Genomic DNA, 12,618 nt, shown 5'->3' on the forward strand with positions numbered 1-12,618 from the left:
CACTCCTTGTGGGAGGAGTCGTCCAGCCCCTCGTCGGAATTCCTTTGTCTGACAAGTTGCTGAGAGACTGGCGCGTTGTTTGATCAAAATTTTTTCTAAACCTGTGAGACACATCGAAGTGGACATGGTTCGAAAAATTAAGCTGGTTTTCAGTGAAAATTTTAACGGCTGATGAGAGATTTTGAGGTGATACTGTCGCTTTAAGGACTTTTCACGGTGCGAGACGTCGCGCAGCGCTCTCAGGCGGCGTCATCAGCCTGTTCAAGCTGAAAACCTCCACATTTCAGGCTCTATTGATCCAGGATGTCGTGAGAGAACAGAGAAGTTTCAGAAGAATTCGGTTTCAGCATTTTATCCGGATATTCCACTGTTAAAGGAGATTTTTTTAATGAAAGACGTGCGGACCTATCCGCGCGTCGGGACGCAGCCGACGCGGTGCGACGGCACAGGAAAAACACCTCCGTGTTGATAACCATTTGTAAAATCCAGGCGGCTTTTGATGGCTTTCAGTGGAGTGAGTATATGAGAAATTGTTTAACAGGCAGGACATGTTCCAACTTGTCCTTAAGGCTTTCAACAGAGGTGTTTTTCCTGTGGCGGAGCGTCGCGGCGGCTGCGTCCCGACGCGCGGACCCGTCCGCACGTCTTTCATTAAAAAAATCTCCTTTAACAGTGGAATATCCGGATAAAATGCTGAAACCGACTTCTTCTGAAACTTCTCTGTTCTCTCACGACGTCCTGGATCAATAGAGCCTGAAATGTGGAGGTTTTCAGCTTGAAACAGGCTGATGACGCCGCCTGAGAGCGCTGAGCGACGTCTCGCACCGTGAAAAGTCCTTAAAGCGACAGTATCACCTCAAAATCTCTCATCAGCCGTTAAAATTTTCACTGAAAACCAGCTTAATTTTTCGAACCGTGTCCACTTCGATGTGTCTCACAGGTTTAGAAAAAAATTTGATCAAACAACCCGCCAGTTTCTCAGCAACTTCTCAGACAAAGGAATTCCGACGAGGGGCTGGACGACTCCTCCCACAAGGAGTGCTCACAGGCGAATGACGTCACCGACAGGCATGGAAAAACTCACGCATGCGCACGAGGGTTCAAGCATGTCTGACGTAAAAACATATGAATGAAATCCATATAGTTTTTGAAAAAAATAAAAAGGACCGTTACTTTATTGACAGCCCTCGTATATGTATATGTATATATATATGTATATATATATGTATATATATATGTATATGTATATATATATATGTATATATATATGTATATATATATATGTATGTATATGTGTGTGTATGTATACATATGTGTATATAACTACAAATAAAAGCTTTAGGACAAGAAAAGCTACTAAAAGGTAAGTGATTAACATTTTGCAAGCTGTTGGTTTGTTTAAAAAATGGCGACAATTTTACTTCAGATCAGTTTAAATAGTTTTTGTTTTTGGTTTGTTGTTGTTGTTGTTTTTTTTTTTTTTAAGATTCACTCACAAACATGAAGTTCTTTTATTTCTGCCCACGTCTTAACTGAATGGGGGCAAACATCTTTGTGTTGCACCATTAGACATGTTAAAGCAGCTCATCTTTTCAGCGGCGTGTTGGCGAGCAGCTTGATAATGTTCCAGGAAGTAAGTGATTCCACTTTAGAGGTGATCCTGAATACATTCTTGAATTGAGATCCAGAATAAAGTTTAACACAGAGCAGCATGTAACTCAAAGTTGTCAGAGGATATCGATAGATGGATAATAGAAAATGAGAAATCCCAGAAAATGAGGGGATTTTATTTCGGCTTTAATCCAACATATTCTGGATCCAGGATACAATAATTTATGCCAACTGTTACTGCATCCACAAAGTATGTTTGATTGCTACCAGCTAAAATGAAAGAAAACATGAATCACAGTTAGCATTAGCATATGTGGCGTCAACCATAAATTAGCATTAGCATCTGCTGCATATGCAGTAACCCCCCCCCCAGCAGCTTGCTTCTTCTATTTTGTGACAATATGACCAAACGTTCATTTACATTCTGTACTCTCTTATTCTACTCACCGGGGCTGGAGCCTATCCCGCCAGCCATCACACATGGAGTGTTATTTTTGCATGACCGACGTTAACACTGGAGGTTATCTTTAAAATGAAATATTGGCTCATTTAACATTACGTCACACTCATAAAATGCTTCTTTAACTCTGTTCATTGAGGCTTCGACATGTTTCTGTGATTGTGTCGATGGTCCATCCTGCACTGCAGTACGACAGGTGGCCCTCTGCTGCACAGCGGGAAGTTCTTGGGTTCAATGCCCACTTCCTGCCTGTGTGGTGTTTGTATGTTGTCCTCATGTCTGCGTGACTTTCCTCCAGCAGTGATGCCGGTAACGCGTTAACGCGTTACTCTAATCTAACCACTTTTTTAGTAACGAGTAATCTAACCCATTAATCTTTCCAAATTTAGTAATCAGATTAAAGTTACTTCTCCAAGTCACTGTGCGTTACTATTGTTTTTGCATTGAGGGTCGATAGCAGCATTAAACTTGGTCCGTGGGCAGGAGGTCTGGGTTCAACTGAACTGCCCACTTTCAGCGAGCTGTGAGCTTTTCATCCGCGGTTTTCTGCAGCAGCTACAACTCATCCTCACCTCTTAAAGTGCGGTGACAACAGCACACCTGCACTGAGCTGTACAAAGACATTTTTATGCTTTTTTTCTCCTTTATTTAGAATTCTGAGCTGAGCCGCTCCATATCTGCTGCTAAAAACAGCTGATCCTCCGCCACGCGTCAACAACTAACACTATTTTCCACTCAAATGCACCTAAACACTCTTTCTGAGGACCACATGATGTGAAAACGCAATAAAAATTTCTTACCTGTAAATCTGGTCATGTTTTCTGCATAAATAAATGTTATCCATTCTTTGTGCTCAGACACCAAAGCAGGGGCAAATCCAGATGGAATGGGGGCGTGGGGCAGGGATGTGCCCCCCCAACACCCCTAGACTAGAGGTCCAGTTTTGAAGCCATTTTTTACTACAACTACTAATACTACTTATAATAATAATAATTTCGACAAGTAAAATATTTAGAGAGAATTTAAATGTTAGAAAATTTTTTGAAAGAATTTAATAGTTACATTTATAAACAATGTAGGTTAGAAATTGCAAGTTTTACTGTTACAGTGCTGTCAACAGTTAAATATGAGGTCAAGAAAGAGGTCTTTATTTTACTTTTTATAAAACAAGTATTTATTTTCATTGAAGTCAAGAAAGGGTGACTATAAAGTGAGTTTTGGCAAAACAGGTACCATTGTCATGTTGAGGTGGCAGAGGGTTGTTGTTGGCACCTGGGGAAAGTAACTAAAAAAGTAACTAGTAATCTAACTTAGTTACTTTTCCAGTTGAGTAATCAGTAAAGTAACTAAGTTACTTTTTCAAGGAGTAATCAGTAATTGGATTACGTTTTCAAAGTAACTGGCAACACTGTGCTCCAGCCATGAAAATGTGCACATTTTGCTAAAAAAAATGTGGCACTGACTGCCACTGAGCAAGGCAGTGTCTCTGGTCTGGAGTTGCTTCGGGTGTATGTGAAGTGCCTTCAGGTCATCTTTTGTGATTTGCTGCTGGACATTTAACCCTCGGGAGTCCAGGGTATAATTGGCTGTTTTTGACTACTTTATCTGGCCTTGTTTGGTGTCATTTTTTTTTCAGCACAACCTCACCCATGTGACTTTACAGTTTCTCATTCATTCAAATCAAATCAAATCAATTTTATTTATATAGCGCCAAATCACAACAAACAGTTGCCCCAAGGCGCCTTATATTGTAAGGTAAGGCCATACAATAATTACGGAAAAACCCCAACGGTCAAAACGACCCCCTGTGAGCAAGCACTTGGCAACAGTGGGAAGGAAAAACTCCCTTTTAACAGGAAGAAACCTCCAGCAGAACCAGGCTCAGGGAGGGGCAGTCTTCTGCTGGGACTGGTTGGGGCTGAGGGATTCATTCTGACTTACTGTATTAACACAGTGAAACTAAAATCACACAAAACATAAAATCCAAGTAGAAAAAAGTTTTTTTTTTTTTTTTTTTTTTTTTTTTTTTTTTTTTTACTGTGAAAACCACAAAATTGTTTAACGAACCATAACTTGAAACTAAAATATAAATTGCAAATAATATGTACAAATGTAGCAAAAAACAAAGTTAAACACAACTATTTACATAAATGCAGGAAATGCTTCAGGCATTTTTTGTACAATTATTTACAAAACAGACATCACAATAAGATTTAGAATGTAAATATAAATTGTAGATTTCAAAAACATATAGTGCAGGAAATGCTAATGCTAAACTATTTACAAACCAATCAGATGTCAAAATAAGATGCAACACAAATTATTTGTGCCATTCAAAAATAAAATAAAATAAATAAAATAAAATTCCTGTCCAACACAACACAGAGGGGCACATTGCAGGCCTGACACTTTCACGGTGTGTCACTCCTCTTGTTGTCTACCTGAAGGCACTGTTGGCACCTCAATCTGCTTTCTGTGGCTTTTTGGCGAGGATCTGTGCCTGTCACAACTGGCACAGGAACGTGGTACTGGCTCCTGTTCTGTGGGACACCTGTTTTGTCTGTGCCACACATTTGACACACCAGCTCCACCATAAAATCCTTGTGTGTCTGGGCTGCACTTGCTTGACACTGCTGATCTCACAATGCAAGATGAATGCATTTGTGGTTGCAATGTCAAGGAAGTGCAGCGACACTGTCGTGTACCAGTATGCAGTTTTCTCATGGGTGAAGTAGGATGAGCTGGTCAGATAGGTCGACTCCACCCATGTTTTTATTATAAGCCAACACTGGGGTAGGACAGGGAATGTCTTTCACTGTCCAGCGTCCAGCCTTCCTATCCTTCACCCTTCTCCACACTGTCTCACCCGAAAACGCGTGATGGATGGTGGCGCACACAGACACCTTCCATGTGTCCATCCACTTTACAAACACCAGAGGCCCATCTCTTATCCATCTTATAGATCCTCTTTCAGATTTTTTGTGAGAGCATTTGCCCTCCCTCTGGGGCATCCTCGTCTGTTCTCCCTGTATGTGCCACAACTTCATGTTAGCCAGGTCTATGAACAGTTTGGTACTCGTATAAAAATTGTCCATGTAAATGTGGTACCCAGTACCAAGCAAGGATGGCTGAATCAGGTTCATGACCACATCGTATGACAGCCCGTGCTCACTTGTGATCACAGTCTTGCCAGTGTAAATGGTGAGCTTGAGTGTGTAGCCATTACTTGAAACAGCCAACACAAAAAGTTTCATGCCCCATTTTCTTGGCTTGTCCTTCAAATATTGTCATTCCAGTTTTTGCCTTCATCGCCACCATCCTTTCATCCACTGCCAGCTCCCTCCTCAGGTGTAATAAGCCTGGCAGGCACTGAGGATGTCATCATAAAGAGGCCTGACTCGAAACAGTTTCTCATGACCTGCTGTTCCCTTTTTTCTATCATTTTCTACATCTTTATCTGGATCACGTAGGTGGATGTTCCAGAATATCGATCTGAATCTGTCTCTGGATGTTTGAAGGAAGGAAATGATCCTTTTGGCTTGCGTGTGTGTGTACATAAACGTGCAGCGAAAAATGACAATAATATTCATGAAAATGCATGATGGCATAAAAAATACTCATAAATCAAGTTATACTAGGCCTATTAACAAAATTTAAAAAGTGCTATAAAGGTTGAGGTCTCCACATTCAACACTCATTGGGTGTCATAAAGGGTGCCTCAGAGTGCAGAAGATTGAGTGTTACGTCCGCTTAATTAGGTCATGTGACTTTTTACATGACGGCGCGTCATTCGACTCCAGAGGGTTAATGTTATTTTTTTTTTAACCTTTTTGTTCTTTCAGAAATGAATGTTGTCATGTGTCCTTTGATGTAGAGCATGTAGTTCTGTGTCAAATGAGTCAGAGTCTCAACCTGTAGACCAGGGTTTGATTCCAGGTGTGTCTGCTTCAGGCTACCTGTCTGTATCTTTGGATGAAGTCCACAAGATGTGGACGGCAGACATCCTTCTTTCCAGCCACCTCTAAAGTTTAATGGAGTCTTCCTTGCTCTAATATCTATCTGTGGTGAAAACTTTGTCAAAATCCGTGCAGTAGTTTTGACGTAATCCATGCTAACAGGCAGACGGAGAAATAAATAAACGCAGATGATTTTATTACATTCTTGGTGGACGGAATAAATAAAGGGAAGACAAGTAGACTTGGACAAAAACTTGTCCACTACATTTAATCAGGTCAGACGCTGGTGCCATGCTTCTGCACATTCACCACACTACAGAACTGCAGCATGTCCTGGATGACAACCACCGAGGCAGGCAATCTGTCCATCCCTGCCTCTCCAAAGTAACCATCAATCTGCTGCAGTCAGGTGAAATGTGAGCGTCTCCTTGGCCAGGTGAAACATGGGCGTGTCCTCCAGCCACTGGGCGTCCTCAACACTGAGGGACCTACGTGCTGGATCATGTCCAGAGAAACACACTGCATGGACACAATGTCATGGCTGATGTTCCCTCTCAAAGTCACTGCAGTGGGACCCGAGGATCCTCCAGAGACCTGGTACCAAAAACATCCAGTCATTGCCTTTGCTCACTGTTGGCCTCACAACCAATCAGGGACCATCCCATAATCTCCACCCTCCTCCACCACGGAGTGGAGATGAAAGTACTCAGTGAAACCTCCACAGTAACGATGTTCTTGCCAACATGTGCCCAACGACTGTTAGAAAGCGTCTCTTTCAAGATGTGGACTTCACAGCTGATCTCTGAGATCTCCTGCTTCATCTCTCTGCAGCCTTTGTGAGCATCCTTCAGTTGTTCAGTGTGCCGTTACCACCCACCCGACTGCCACCAGCCGTGCTTTTTGGAAACGATATCGTCCTCGCTGATCTGTCTCCATGATAACGACCAGACGAAGCCCTCAGTGTTTATTCCCATGGTAATGAGGGAGCCACACTTACAGAAGATAGGGAAGAATTTCATTAATCGTCACCATGGCAACTTGTCTATTAGCTGTACAACAGATGATAACTATTTGGAACTTTTCTTCTCCAGGAAATTTGTTTCAAAACACAGAGGCTGGAAGAAGGGAAGATGATTAATTCAGTAGATTTTTCATTTTTTAAAAATGTGTTTATTTTTTACTCTCAGAATGACAGTCTGACATTAATTGTGGTAAATTGGGACAGCAGAGCCAAAGACGCCGGGGCAGCGGTTGATAGACTTCCACCCGATAAGGATCGGCTCCGGTCTTCACGCTCGGCCCACTCCGATCCTTCACAAAGAGACTTGCGGCCCGGCTGGATAACACCTCTGCTCTTCTTTATCTGCTCCCTCGCTCCTATTTCAACTCCACCTGGCTTCCTGTCACACTTTCTTGCTCCATCCTTGTCCTCCCACTGCTATCCTACTTTGTCTCCTTCCCACCCCCCACTGATCCTCCCTCTCTCCTAATCTCCTCTCTCTCCCTCCCCCTTTCTACCTTTCCTATCCTCCCCTCTGCTTTTGTCTCCTCTCTTACCTTCCTTCCCGCATCCCCGTCGTGAAGCTTCGCCACGCTACAAATGCACCTTGATTTTTTTTTTTCTTCTGCTGGTCTTTTTAATCTTCTTAACCCATTTTGCATATTCGCACTGTAACGTTTCTCCAAGGTTGCATTTAAATAATACACATCCAGCCTATATTCGTCAACTGTGAGACGAGTGGATATTTTTGATGATAACTGAACAGCTTCCAGGCGTCTGAAGACGATGCCAGGGGTGTTACGACAACGAGTCACATCTGGTGGCCCACTTTTCACAACCTCATTTGTTCTCCTCCGAAACAGAGCAGCTCCACAACTGCTAAAGTTCACAGCTTGCTGCTCGTATTTCCTGTGTTCTTTTCTTTGTTTTGGCTCATTCTCTCTGAAGTATAGCCCCCCCCCCCACCACCAACATTTCTGCAGCTGTTGATTTCTAAAAGTGTCTTAATTTCCACAAGCTTCATTAATTTAGTTTCAAGGATGCTCCAGCACTCACGCTCCTTCCCTCCATTTATGTAAGTGGGTCAAATTCCCAACTAATGATCCACATTTAATTTTTCATCTGCCACATTTGGACAACATTATTCGGCCTGATGAATCGGGTAAGTGCGCCCTGGTTCATGACATGGGTGATACCAAACTTATGGATGTGAAGTGTGGGAGTGTGTGCCGGCCTGTAAGGAGGCGGAGAAAGCAAAACCCTGAGAGATGGAGAGCTGATATGTCTCCTTTTGAAGCTGTGTTCTTGTAGTAAGTGTGGATAATTGATCCATGCCTTTGATTTCAAGTCTGTGTGTGTGTGTGTGTATGTGTGTGTGTGTGTGCATGCATGGTTTATGATTTGAAGTTGGAGAATCTCGAAAAAGCTTTGAAGCTGATGATTGGTTTTAAAAGAACCATCTTGAGATTGTAAAATAAATCTCAAACATTCAGGGCCCTATCTTTATGATCTGTGAGGGACAGTGCAAAGCGCGTAGTGCACATGCATTTGGGGGCATGTGAAAAGTGCACTCACTGGCCATTTTATTAGGTACACCTTCCTAGTACAGGGTTGGACCCTCCTTTGCTTTCAAAACTGCCTTAATTCTTGGTGGCGTAGATACAACAAGGTGTTGGAAATGTTCCTCAGAGATGTTGGTTCATACTGACATGGTGGTATCACACACTTGCCCATTCTACCATTCTGCTCATTCGCCTCTGTCATCATTCAACAAGGCATTTTCATCCACACAGCTGCCAATCCCTGGATATCTTCTCTTTTTTTGGATCATTCTCTGTAAACCCTAGAGACCGTTCTGCGTGAAAATCCCAGCAGATCAGCAGTTTGTGAAACAGACCAGCCCGTCTGGCACCAACAACCATGCTACGTTCAAAGTCAATTAAATCTCCCTCCTTCCCCTTTCTGATGCTCAGTTTGAACTTCAGCAAGTAGTCTTCACCACGTCTAGATGCCTAAATGCACTGAATTGCTGCCATGTGATTGGCTGATTAGATATTTGTGTTAATAAGCAATTGAACAGGTGTACCTAATAAAGTGGCCAACAGGGGTGGTGGCCAAGTGTTTAGTGCACTTGGTTTCAATGCAGAAGGTTCCCAGTTCAAACCCCACCCCTACCACATTTCTCTATGTAATGAGTAGTTGCGTCAAGAAGGGCAACCGGTGTAAAAAGTCTGCCAAATCAACATGCAGACCCACGTTGGATCTGCTGTGGTGACCCCGAGTGAAAACAAGGAAGCAGCCGAAGGGACTCACTGTACCTAATACAGTGACAGTGAGTGTAAGTCGGAGGCACCAAAGGGGGTGTATTTGGCCACTCATGGCTGCTTTTTTGGTATAACGTGAGATAAACCAATCAGCTTGTCACCTCTTGAAGGTGAACTTAAAAGTGAGGGTTTTTCTGACTCTGGACTAACATGGAAAGTGTCAAAGTGTGCGAGTGGTACAGGAGCAGTATCAGTTACATTTCCATGAGGTGACGGCCTTATTCTGTAACATCTCTGACGAGGGCAGGGTTTTGTGTGGTCAAGTTCATTTCTTTTGATACATCCAAACACCTGCAACACCTTCCAAAAACAGTTGGTAAACTAAAGCATTTATCACTTTGTAATGTTCTTTCCTTTTCGCAACACTTAAGACATTTTCACATTGAGGATACCAAGTGATGAAGAGTTTCAGGTGTTATTTTGTCTCATTCTTCCTGCAAAATGTTTTTTTCTCACTTTTTTGTGCAGTGACAGTTTTATATCATGGTATTACCAGTTTTGCACAAAATGGTCCCTGTACAGTGCATCCAGAAAGTATACACAATGCTTCAGTTTTTCCACATTTTATGTTAGGGCCTTATTCCAAAATGGATTAAATTATTTTTTTCCTCAAAATTCTACACACAGTATCCCATAATGACAATGTGAAAAAAAATACTTAAAATAAAAAACTAAGAAATCACATATACGAAGTCTGTGAGAAAAGTATCGTATCTTTTTATTTTTTTCAAAAACCATATGGATTTGATTCATATGTTTTTACGTCAGCCAAGCTTGAACCTTCGTGCGCATGCATGAGTTTTTCCATGCCTGTCGGTTGCGTCATTCGCATGTGAGCACGCCTTGTGGGAGGAGTGGTCCAGCCCCTTCGTCGGATTTTCATTGTCAGGAAATGACGGAATGATTTGGGCTTTTTTTCCATCAGAATTTTTTCAGAAACTGTTAGAGACAAGCAGCTGGAAACCATTCGAAAAATTTATCTGGCTTTCGGTGAAAATTTTACGGGCTTCACAGAGAATAAGGACTGTTACTACAGCTTTAAGGATGCCCCACAATGGCGCATGGCACGCCGCGCTCTGAGCCACCATTGAGAGGCAGAAAACACCACATCATTTCTAAACGGATCGCTGTGTGGAGCTGGGACCATCGTGAGCAATTTCTCTGGTTATCACAAGAGCTGGACATCAGCCATTTTTTGGCAGATTTCACTTTTAACAAGAGATTTTGTCATGGAAAGCCGCGCAGAGGCTTCGCGCGTCAGGATCGATTCGCTGATCGAGCGAGACAAAGGAACACCTCCATTTCGGAGTGCCAGGGGACAAGTTGGGACATGCCTATCTCGGCTTTCAATGCTTACCAGCCCAGTGAGTATAAGAGAAATTGTGGAGAGCTGGGCATGTCCCAACAGCACACAGCCAAAATATCAAAGGAGTGGCTTCAGGACAACTCTGTGAATGTCCTTGAGTGGCCCAGCCAGAGCCCAGACCTGAATCCGATTGAACATCTCTGGAGAGATCTGAAAATGACTGTGCACCAACGCTCCCCATCCAACCTGATGGAGCTTGAGAGTTGCCTCAAAAAGGAATGGGCAAAACTGTCCAAAGATAGATGCGCCAAGCTTTTAGCATCATATTCAAGAAGACTTGAGACTGTAATTGCTGCCAAAGGTGCATCAACAAACATGTAATTGCTTAGTTTTTTTAAAAAATAAATTTGCAAAAATATAAAGAAAACTTTTTTCACATTGTTATTATGGGGTATTGTGTGTAGAATTTTTAGGAAAAAATTTATTTACTCCATTTTGGAATGGGGTAAACTAACAAAATGTGGAAAAAGTGAACCAAATACTTTCCAGGAGTACTGTAATTCTTATTCAAACAAGAATTTAAGCTGGACTGTTTTATTTTCAAATCTGCTTACTCAATTAATAAAAGATTTTTACACAGTTTGATATGTTTGATAATTAAAGCTTAACCCTCTAGTGTCCAGGGACTTGTCAAGTTCATTTCACCACAGATTCAATAATTCCCATTTTTAAAGTACCTGGGTGATTCTTTAACTACTGGCACTATTGGCCTTGTAAATGTAATTTCCACCACACCATTGCCTTACAATATAAAGCGCCTTGGGGCAACTGTTTGTTGTGATTTGGCGCTATATACATGTGCTCTGATGTCACTGTTTATCTCCATAGAAACTACCCAAACAATCTTTCATACAAACTGTTTAGGGAGATTACAGTGTTGTGGTGGAAATTACAGCAATAGTGTGGGACAACTACATTTCGTTTAAAAAATCACAACAGTTGTATGACATTGAATACCCCAATTATGTTTTGATTATTTTACTGATATTTTATTCAGAGATATTTTAAAACATTAGAAAAAACGTTTTTTTACTATTCATTTTCATCATTGAAGATCATAAGTCTGGGTGTGGGACAAGCACAAAACGGCAATATTTGCATATAATGATGCTGAAAAAAGGTGAAAAAGTCATCATAGACTACTAGGACAAATTTCTTAAAACACTTTCATTGTAAAGATAACTATAAAAGTGTGAAATTTCCCCTTTTTTCTTTTTTTCATAAAATATGATCAAGGGACATAAAAGTGCCCGTAGTCTAAGAATCACCCACCTATGTATAGTATAATTGTTTTTTGTAACTCCTACCTCCCGCGTGATTTTGGGCTTCCCATGGATGTTGAAGCACAATCCCCGGATTGATTGGCCGTCTGGGGTGGTGGTTCAGTGGAGCGAAACCTGCCATCGGGTGTGTTTAGGATCCTCGGTTCCTCCCGGTTTACAGGCTAAGGAGGAGGTCAAAGTCCCTCCCAATCTGACGGCAGTGCCGGTTAAGTACCACGATCTTGCTGACGTCTTCAGCAAGGATCTGGCACTCACCCATCCTCCGCACCATCCGTACGATTGTGCCATTGATTTGGTTCCAGGCGTTGAGTTCCCGTCCAGCAGTCTATACAACCTCTCACGACCTGAGCGCGAATCAATGGAGACCTACATCCGGGACTCATTAGCTGCCGGGCTGATCCGGAACTCCACCTCCCCGATGGGTGCAGGTTTCTTTTTTGTGGGCAAGAAAGATGGCGGACTCCGTCCATGCATTGATTACAGGGGGCTGAATGAGATTACGGTTCGCAACCGATACCCGTTGCCATTGTTGGATTCCGTGTTCACCCCCCTGCATGGAGCCAAAATCTTTACCAAGCTGGATCTTAGAAATGCGTATCACCTGGTTCGGATCCGGAA

This window comes from Thalassophryne amazonica, chromosome 2 (assembly GCF_902500255.1).
Source record: "Thalassophryne amazonica chromosome 2, fThaAma1.1, whole genome shotgun sequence".
Classification (NCBI taxonomy): domain Eukaryota; kingdom Metazoa; phylum Chordata; class Actinopteri; order Batrachoidiformes; family Batrachoididae; genus Thalassophryne; species Thalassophryne amazonica.